The sequence below is a fragment of the Propithecus coquereli genome, unplaced genomic scaffold (genome assembly GCF_000956105.1).
Source record: "Propithecus coquereli isolate 6110/MARCELLA unplaced genomic scaffold, Pcoq_1.0 Scaffold248, whole genome shotgun sequence".
Classification (NCBI taxonomy): Eukaryota; Metazoa; Chordata; class Mammalia; order Primates; family Indriidae; genus Propithecus; species Propithecus coquereli.
Genome location: NW_012148041.1, coordinates 2816971 through 2827608, shown reverse-complemented (window position 1 = coordinate 2827608; position 10638 = coordinate 2816971).

Genomic DNA, 10638 nt, shown 5'->3' with positions numbered 1-10638 from the left:
TTTTTTTTGAGACAGAGTCTCACTGTGTTGCCCGGGCTAGAGTGCCGTGGCATCATCCTAGCTCGCAGCAACCTCAAACTCCTGGGCTCAAGCAATCCTCCTGCCTCAGCCTCCCGAGTAGCTGGGACAACAGGCATGCGCCACCATGCCCGGCTAATTTTTTCTATGTTATTTTTAGTTGTCCAATTAATTTCTTTCTAATTTTAGTAGAGACGGGGTCTCACTCTTGCTCAGGCTGGTCTCGAACTCCTGAGCTCAAACAATCCGCCCGCCTCGGCCTCCCAGAGAGCTAGGATTACAGGCGTGAGCCACCGCGCCCGGCCCCAATGACAATTTTTTGTAGAAACAGAAAAATCCATCCTGAAATTCATACTGAATCTCAAGGTACTCCAAATAGTCAAAACAATCTTGAAAAAGAACAGAATTGGAAGTCTCACACTTTCTGATTTCAAAACTTAACCACAAAGCTAGAGTAATTAAAATAGTATGGCACTGGTATAAAGACATTTAGACTAACAGAATAGAATAGGGAGCCCAGAAATAAACCTGTACATATATGGTCAAATGATTTCACACAAGGGTAGCAGGACCATTCAGTCCGGGAAAGGACAATCTTTTCAACAAGACCAGGAAAACTGGACATCCACAAGCAAAAGAATGAAGTTGGGCCCTATATTTAAAAATTAACTCAAAATAGCCAGGCATGATGACTCACACCTATAATCCCAGTACTTTGGGAGGCCAAGGCAGGAGGATCGCTTGAAGCCAGCAGTTAGAGGCTGCCATGAGCTATGATCAGGCCACTGCACTCCAGCCTGGGCAACAGAGTGAGGCTCTGTCTCAAAAAAAAAAAGATAAAAAATAACTCAAAATGGACCAAAGACCTAAACACAAAAGCTAAAGCTACAAAACTCAGAAGAAAATGCAGGGGCTTCTCGGCCTTGCATGTGGCAAGCATTGTTTGGATATGACACCAAACGCACAGGCAACAAAAGTAAATTGAACTTCATTAAAATTAAGAACTGTTGTGTCTCAAAGGACACAATCAGCAGCCTGAAAAGGCAATCCATGGAATGGGAGAAAATATTTTGCAAATCATATATCTGATAAGAGATTAATATCTAGATTACATTTTTTAAAATCCCACAACTCAACAACAAAAAACAACTTGATTAAAAAACAGGCAAAGGACTTAAATAGACATTTCACCAAAGAAGATATACAGGTGGCTAATAAGCAAATGAAAAGATGCTCAACATTACTAATTGTTAGGGAAATGCAAATCAAAACCACAATGAAGGCCATGGTAGTGGCTCAGCCTGTAATCCTAGCATTCTGGGAGGCTGAGGCAGGAGGATTGCTTGAGGTCAGGAATTTGAGACTAGTCTCAGCAAGAGACCCTATCTCTACTAAACAAATAGAAAAAATTAGCCAAATGACTAAAAATAGAAAAAATTAGAAGGGCATGGTGGCGCATGCCTGTAGTCCCAGCTACTTTGGAGGCTGAGGCAGGAGGATTGCTTGAGCTCAGGAGTTTGAGGTTGCTGTGAGCTAGGCTGACACCATGGCACTCTAGCCTGGGCAACAGAGTGAGACTCTGTCTCAAAAAAAAAACAAAAACCACAGTGAGATACCACTTCACACCCAGGAGCTGTTATTAAAAACGAACAGAAAATAGCAAGTGTTGGCAAGGGTATCAAGAACCTTCCTGTCCAGGGTGAGTTTCTATCTCCCACCTTGAGCTGCCAGCACAGGCTCCGGCCACCCTCTTGAACTGGAGTAACTGGGTAAATAATTATCTTACTTGTTTTCATTAATCTTTCTTAAATGTATGTATAGTTCATGTTTGTTTCAACGTTTTATATTGGAAGTGTTTTGGTCTTTATTTAGAAGTTTGGTGACGTCTTTGTTACCAGAAATATACCCTAGCAACTTAACACTTGTTTATGTTAACTAGCCTATGGTAACATTGGTTTAGTTTCCCTTAAAGTCGCAGTTTCCAAGAACCGATCTTCAAGGTTAAGTGAGAACTTACTGTATTCATCATTATTAGTTTTATTATAGGTAGAAGAGTTTGCATGGCCTTAAGTTGTGGCAGAGAAAAAAGTACAACCACCTGGCTTGGCTTTTTCCCTGGGGAGGAGCTGCCTTGGCCTGGGGGAGCTCTTAGCTAGAGAGGGAGACACACCCGCTCTGAGGGACAGGGCCCTGGTGTGAGTGGTGCTGGGATGTGAGCTGGGGAGGCCTGGGAGGTTTGGCAGGAGTAGAGAGGCCTGCTTTGTCTGGGGGTGGGGGTTAGCAGGGAAGGAAGACGGGGAGGCTGACCAGAGCCAGCCAGAGTGTCTGGGGCCCACGGGTGTGCAGCCAGAGCGCCGGCTCTGCACGTGCCCATTCGTACACAGCTCACGGAGCTCTCCCCACTGGGGTGATCTCACATACTCCTCATGTGACAGCCCTCTGAGGCAGGTCTCATAATCACCCCACACCAGGAAACTGATGCTCAGAGTGATTTCCCTGGCGTTGGTGGGGGAGGGTCTGGAACAGTGGCAAAGGGCTGGGCCCAGGGCCAGGGACCTGCCACTGGGAAAAGAAGGAGGTTACAGCAGCAGGTGGAGGAGAGAGGGAAACGGAGGTGAAGTCAGGGGAGGGTGAGAGGGAGCGAGATGACAGCATCAGGCAGGGAGGAGGAGGAGGGCTGTGGTTTACATCAGCTGGGATGTGTCCATGAACCTGGAGTTGGGGGAAAATATACTTTCTTTTGAATTATTATTTTTGTGTATTTTAAATCAAATTTCACTTTGAACAGCAGTATAACTCCATCTCAAAAATTAATCCAAAGAGGAAAAAAATTCCACCTCTAGTATTTGCTTTTAGCCTTTGAGCAGGTGCCACTCCAAGTGTGGTCCACAGCCGGACGCTGGTGACCGCCCGTCGGCACAGCGGGCGCGGACAGTGAGCGAGAGTGTTCAGAAATTCCCGCAGCAATCGAACGTAGTTGTTTTCTGTCTGTTAAATCTATGATTAAAATACTGGGGCTTGAATTTTGTCTATCTGTTTTTCACTTCAGTTTTCTAGTAATGTATTTGTTAACTTTATTTTGAAATAATTAGAGACTCACAGGAAGTCACAAAAATAGTACATAAAGTCCCATGAACCCTTTACCCAGCTTCCCCCAGTGGTGACATCTTGTACCACATGAAAACCAGGAAATTGACATTGAAACTGACGCCAACTGAACTGCAGATCCCATTCACGTTTCCCTGTGCGTGCGTGTGTGTGTGTGCGTGTGTGTGTGTTCTGTGCAGTTTGATCTCACGTGGAGATGTGTGTAATCACCGCCACAAACCAGATACAGAACTGTTCCGCCACCACGAAGCAAGTCCCTCATGCTGCCCTTTGCAGTCCATCGACCCCACCACCACACCCCTGCCCCCGGCAACACTACTTTGCTCTTCATTGCTGTAGTTTCATCATCTCAAGACTGCTATGTAAGTGGAATCATACAGCATCTGATCTTTTGAGATTGGCTCTTCATTAAGTATAAACACCCCGGAGACCCACCCAGGCTGTTGCACGTGTCAAACGGCTCACCCCTTTGTGTTGCTGAACAGTATTCCAGGGTGCGGATGTGCCACAGTTGGTTTAAGCATTCACTGGTTCAAAGACATTTGGGTTGTTTCTAGTTTTTGGTTATTATGAATAAAGCTGCTATGAACATTTGTGTACAGATTTTTGTGGGAACGTAAGTCTTCATTTCTCTGAGATAAATGCCAAGAATGTGAGCGCTGGGTCATAGGGTAAGTGCATATTTAGTTTTATAATAACTGCCAAACTATTTTCCAGCTGCAATGCATGAGAGATCTAGTTCCTCCACATCCTTGCCAGCATTTGTTCTTATCTCTATTTTTTATTTTAGTCATTGCTGTGGGTTGAATTATTTATCCCAAAAAGATATGTCCAAGTCCTAAATCCTGGTACTTGTCAATGTGACTTTATTTGGAAATAGGGTCTTTGCAGATGTAATCAAGGTAACATCATACTGATTAATGTGGGCCCTAAATCCAACAACTAGTGTCCCTATAAGAAGGCTGTGTGAAGACACAGGGACACACAGGGAAGAAGGACATGTGACAACCTGGCGGCCTCAAGAAGCCAGAAGAGGCAAGGAAGGATTCTCCCCCGGAGCCTTCACAGGGTCATGGTCCTGGCTAACACCTTGATTTCAGACCTCTGGCCTCTAGAACTGCAAAAGAATAAATTTCTATTGCTCTAAGCCACCCAATTTGTGATGATTTATTATGGCAGCCTTAGGAAACCGAAACAGCCGTTCTCACAGGTGTGTAGTAATAGCTCATTACGGTTTTGTTTTTTTTTATTTTTGTTTTTGTTTTTTTTGAGACAGAGTCTCACTCTGTTGCCCGGGCTAGAGTGCTGTGGCATCAGCTTAGCTCACAGCAACCTCCAACTCCTGGGCTCAAGCGATCCTCCTGCCTCAGCCTCCTGAGTAGCTGGGACTACAGGCATGCGCCACCATGCCTGGCTAATTTTTTGTATTTTTAGTAGAGACGGGGTCTCGCTCTTGCTCAGGCTGGTCGCGAACTCCTGAGCTCAAGCGATCCTCCCACCTCTGCCTCCCAGAGTGCTAGGATGACAGGCGTGAGCCACTGTGCCCAGCCTCATTATGGTTTTAATTTAGTTGAATATCTTTTCGTGTGCCTATTTGCCATGATACATTTATCCATATATCCTCTTTGGTGGAGTCTCGTTTCATGTCTTTTGTCCACTTCTAATTGTATTTTTTCTGTTGATTTTTGAGAGTTGTTTACATATTTTAGATATAAGTCCTTTGATGGATATGTGGTTAATCATTTATTTTTATAGTATTTTACAAAAGTTTCCATTTGGGATGGGCTGGAAATTTTACGAAAACAACTGGTCAATCACCACTGCTGGTTTGAGAAGCATAGTCTTAGCATCTTTTCTTTTTCCTTAATGAGATAATAGCACACACACAAGGTTGACTTTTTTCCCCAGATAATTTATCATAAATAATTTCTCCAACTTGCTTCATATATTTATAGCCACCACTTTCAATGTTTGCAAACCTTCCACAAAGTGGCTGTGTTGTAGTTGACTCAGCCAATTCCCTTTAGACATTCGGTTTCTACCCATTTTGGGCTCTCAGAGACAACTCTGAATTCCTCACCTTGGGGTACAGGGCTTTTTCTTACATTGTGGGTATAATTTTCTTCCTTCCCGTTCTCACCATTGTAGTTCACTTTGCTCCTTTATTAGAATTTAGGCCCCCAGGTCGGGCCACATTGCTGGCCGGCCACATTCTGTGCTCTCATGGAAACCAAAGGTCACTGGTGCTGAATCTAAACCGCCCGAGCAACCTTGCTTTCCCTGTCCCAGACGCGTGATGGCACAACAAACAATAGTGGAGTTGCTAAGAAATTTTACTTTTGTGTTATCACAGTGAACTCCAAACCAAGGGTAGCAGTCGGTGGGGAAAACACAGAAATCATTTTAAAGGACAGACCAGTGCCTTGGATAGCATCAGAGAACGACACCCAGGGCGCACGGATGGAAGCCAGTCTGCACAAAATACTGAAAATAGGTGGTTCTGACCCAGGGGGTCACAGAGAAGAAAATGCCAGCCCCTAGTTCTCGCGCTGGAGAGACTGGAGCCTCTTCCCCTGCACCAGTGTGGAGGCTGAAGTAGTCCATCTTGGATGCTAGCTGATCGGCTGTGTCGCCTTCTGATTAACCAAGTTCCGAATGCCTCTCAAATTCCCGGTTTATCTATTGTTGCTTGTGTAAGAGCACGTACTGACCGTAAACCCTGTCCTTAAGATAATTCCTTACACATTCCCTCTGAAGCACATGTAGCCTTTCCCTATAGTACATGGCGTCATCATAGCTCACTGCAGCCTCAAACTCCAGAGCTCAAGAGATCCTCCTGCCTCAGCCTCCTGAGTAGCTGGGACTACAGGCGCACATCACCATGGACAGCTAATTTTTCTGTTTTTTTTTGGAGAGATGGGGTCTCAGTATGTTGCTGCCCCAGCTGGTCTCAAACTCCTGGCCTCAAGTGATCCTGCCGCCTCGGCCTCCCAAAGTGCTGGGATTATAGGCGTGAGCCACTGTGCCTGGCTTCATTTTTGTTTTTAATTTTTGAATGACACCACTGTACTCCAGCCTTGGTGACAGAGCAAGACTGTCTCTAAAAAAATAAGAAATAAAGACGGGCATCACATAAGCCTGGGGTGAGAAGCCTTTCCCTAACAGACAAGTCGAGCAATTTAATTCTTAATTAAAAGAAAAATTCAAATGGTTTGACTTGTTTAAAAATAAGAATGGTGGGCTTAGAACTTGACTCAATCAGTGAGACGAATACACTGAAAATATGCTTCCCTTTCCCCTGTGGTCCGGGGAGGAGGGGAGGTGGAGGAGACAGGCCGGGAGAGAGAGCAGAGGAGTCCTCGGACTGGGAGGCACAGACTGAGAGAGGCTGGCAAGGAGGAGACAGACAGAAGGACAGGGAGGCAGGCTGGGCCGGAGGAGGGAGAGAGGAACCGTCAAGAGAGTTCAGGGCAGAATCCAGTCAGCCCTATCCACACTGTAACCCTGACTGTCAGTCCCTAGCTGGGCAAATCATTCCCCCCTCTAACTTCACTTTGTCCATCTGTAAAATCAGAGAATTGCTGGGGTGATTCAATAAGATGAATGGCAAACTCGTAGCACCTGATAAACGGTAGCTGTTTTGAGAAGGTAGAAAGAGGCAGGAAGTTTGCAGAAAGGAATCTGACGTGCTCTTGGTCTGGGGTTGATGCTTCTGGGATGGAGATGTCTGATGGGCTCTGGGGACAGGACACTTGGTAACTAGGTCCAGGCTCTTTGCAGCCCAGGGGAGGCAGAGGCTCCCTCTCTGCACTGAAGTGCCAAATCAGGCAATGCCCAAAGCCTTGGGCCAGGAGCCCCTTGGTCTCAGCAGGGCTGGGTGCCTGGGCCAGACCTTCGGGGACTCCTGAGCTGCTGGGTTGCTGGCTTCCTTCCTGACAAATTCCTGACCCAGCACAGCTGTTCCAGGCCTCACTGGGACTCTAAAGGGACAAAGTGATCAGCTGCCCTTTTCCAAGGAGTGTGCAGCTGGGCTTGGTTCTGGAGCTGGGGTGGGGGAGACTGTGGTCAGAAAGTGGGGGCTTTGGCTGACAGAGCAGGAGGGACATGAGACGTGTATGCGATCGGCAGGAGGCCAGCCTGTGCAGTTGTTTGTGCCTGACCCTGTGTTATAGCTGTCTGTAGGGCAGGTAAGCATGGTGTTATGGTTGAATGTATCCCCCAAAAGTTCATGTGTTGGAAACTTGATCCCCAATACAGCAGTGTTGAGAGGTAGGACCTTTGGGAGGTGACTGGGTCATGAGCGCTCTGCCCTTATGAATGAATTCATCCATTCACAGATTAATATTTTTTTTGAGACAGAGTCTGACTCTGTCACCCAGGCTGAAGTCTAGTGGCCTGATCATAGTTCACTGCAACCTCAAAATCTTGCCTTAGCCTCCCCAGTAGCTGAGACTACAGGTGTGCACCACCACGCCCAGCTAATATTAAAACATTTTTTGCAGAGATGAGGTCTCACTATGTTGCCCAGGCTGGTCTTGAACTCCTGGCCTCAAACAATCCTCCCACCTTGGCCTCCCAAAGTGCAGGGACTACAGGTGTGAGCCACCGTGCCCAGCCACATTTCTGGATTAATGGGTTATCACAGGACTGGATTAGTTATTACAAGACTGGGTATATCATAAAACGCGAGTTTGGCATGCTCTGGCCCCCACGCCTTGTGATGCTTTGCGCCACCTTGGGATTCTGCAGAGAGCCCCATCAGGGAGAAGGCTCTCACTAGATGCAGCCCCTTGACCTTGAACTTCTCACCCTCAGAACTGTAACAAATAAATTTTTCTTTATAAATTGCCCTGTCTCAAGCATTCAGTACTAGCAACAGAAATCAGACAAAGACACATGGCAATGGGGATCAGGGAAGAGTGTCTGTGAGGACCCAGGCTAGTGACTGTGACATGGGAGCAGCTGAATGGCACTCTGGGACTATGAGGATGCCAGGACGGGGAGGGCCAGGTTCCCCACAGAGCCTCCTTCCTCCAGCCTCCCAGGCAAGAAACTGAAGCCATTTTGGTTTCCTGCCTGGCCTATGCTCAGCACACATCACAGTGCTCTCCATATCCAGCCCACCTTTAAAAATGTTTTCATTATGAACTACTTCAGGCATAGAAAAGTAGAGATAGTAATATAAAGAGTAAAGATAGCACTTTTATAAATCAAGAAGAGATGGAAAATGGTAGGCAGTTAAGAAAATACTAGGTGCTGATTGGGATGGAGTGAGGAGAGGGGAAGTTGACTCGAGGTCAGGAAGGAAAGGAGAAAGTATCTCAGTTGTTTACCTGATGACGAGACTTCTCAGTTATAAATGAGCAAAGATGGGGGTTTTATGGCAAGTACTAAAAGGGTTGTGTAAATCAATACTTTTAAATATGGCAAAATGTTAACATTTGCTAAATCTGAGTGTTGGGTGTAGATACTGTTAGAATTGAGAATGTGCCCAGATTATACAGAATCATGGCCTGGGCACGGTGGCTCATGTCTGTAATCCCAGTACTTTGGGAGGCTAAGGCAGGAGGGTCACTTGAGTCTGGGCAACATAGTAAGACCCCATCTCTACAAAAAAAAAAAAAAAAATTAGCCAGGTGTGGTGGCGCGTGCCATAGTCCCAGCTACTCAAGAGGCTGAGGCAGGAGGATCTCCTGAGCCCAGGAGTTCGAGGTTACAGTGAGCTATGATCATGCCAGTGCACTTCAGCCTGGGTGACAGAGCAAGACTCCATCTCTAAATAACAATAACAATAATATAAATAAATAAAATAAATGGCATGGTAGATACACAAACATATGAAAGAAAAAAATGAAAGGAAGGAACATGCATGTGATTGATGAAAACCAAGTTTAGAAGAAAATGGAATCCAAGGAACAGAAAAAAAACTCCCTGTAGTATTCTGAGCTATAGAAAAATTTAATGACAATATGAATTCAAGAAAGTTAAGCACTCGAAGATGAAACAGAATGAAATAAAAAGGAAACAAACTGAGGGCACTTTTAGGAAACGAATACATGACAAATAGCAAGAAACTGAACAGATGTGCTGAAAAGCAAACGGATACATAGAGTTGTGCCTCAGCATCCGGAGGGGATTGGGTCCAGCATCCCTCGTAGACACCAAAGTCCAAGCATGCGCAGACCGAAGTCTCGCAGTGAGCGCTGCAGAACCTGAGTGTACTAAAAGTTGGCCCTCTGTGTCCACACTGAAGTGGGAGAAGAGTAAGCTCTTTCCTCATCCTCAGAGCCTTGAACCGTGTCATCTAAAAAGGAGACCTTATTAAGAACAATTCTCATTTCTTACTGTTTTTCATCATCTTAACTTCAGAGAGATCTTTTAGGAACTAACATTTTTTGTGGAGAAGAAACACCTACTCAGTTTTTTTTCTTCTGTTCGATTCATGTAAAATTAGATTTAGAAGTTTTATTTTTCAAATAGCACTACTGGTCCCATTTTAATGAAAGCATTTCTATCTAGTCTTCCTATTAGGAATATCCTAGAGATGCACAGAACAATAAGATCACCCAAACTGTCTTCAGTCTTTATAAGAATGTGTCATTTTTTAAAATAATAAAGTCATTATTCTGAAGATAAGATTGGTGAAATATCTGTCTTCAGCACGGGGTCCAGAGACTTCTCAGTTTGATATATTTAAAAAGCCTAAAGGACGTGTGTCATGTTGGAGGAATGCACAATAATAAAAATGGAATCCAAACTAAGTGAAAAAGGACACTGACATTCAAAAATGTTATCATGGGATAGGAATTATAACTTCTAATTAAAACAGCTCAGTGTAACTTGATCTATAGACTCAATGCAATCCCAATCAAAATCCCAGCAAGTTCTTTTGCGGATGTTGAAAAATCAATTTTAAACTTTATATGGAGAGGCAAAAGACCCAGAATATCCAACTCAATATTAAAAAAGTCTTGACACCACCAAACTTCAAGACTTATTATAAAGCTATTAGTAACCAAGACAGTATGGTATTGACAAAATAATAAACAAATAAATGAAGCAAACACAATAGAGAGCCCAGAAATAGATCCGCATAAGTATAGTCAACTGATGTTTGACAAAGGAGTGAAGAAAGTCTTTTCAACAATAATGCTAGAACAACTGGTCAGTGACATGCAAAAAAGTGAATGTATACATAGGCCTTATACTCTTCCCAAAAATTAACTCACAATGGACCGAAATGTAAAAATAAAATGTAAAACTATAAAACTCCTAAAAGACAACACAGGAGAAAACCCAGATGACCCTGGGTATGGAAATGACTTTTTAGATAGAATATCAAAGGCATGATCCAAGAAAAAAAAAACAATTGATAAGCTGGCCTTCATTAAAATTAAAAACTTCAGCTCTGCATAAGACAATGTTAAGAGAATGAGAAGACACACCATAGACAGGGAGAAAATATTTGCAAAAGACACATATGATAAAGGATGTTATGCAAAACATACAAAG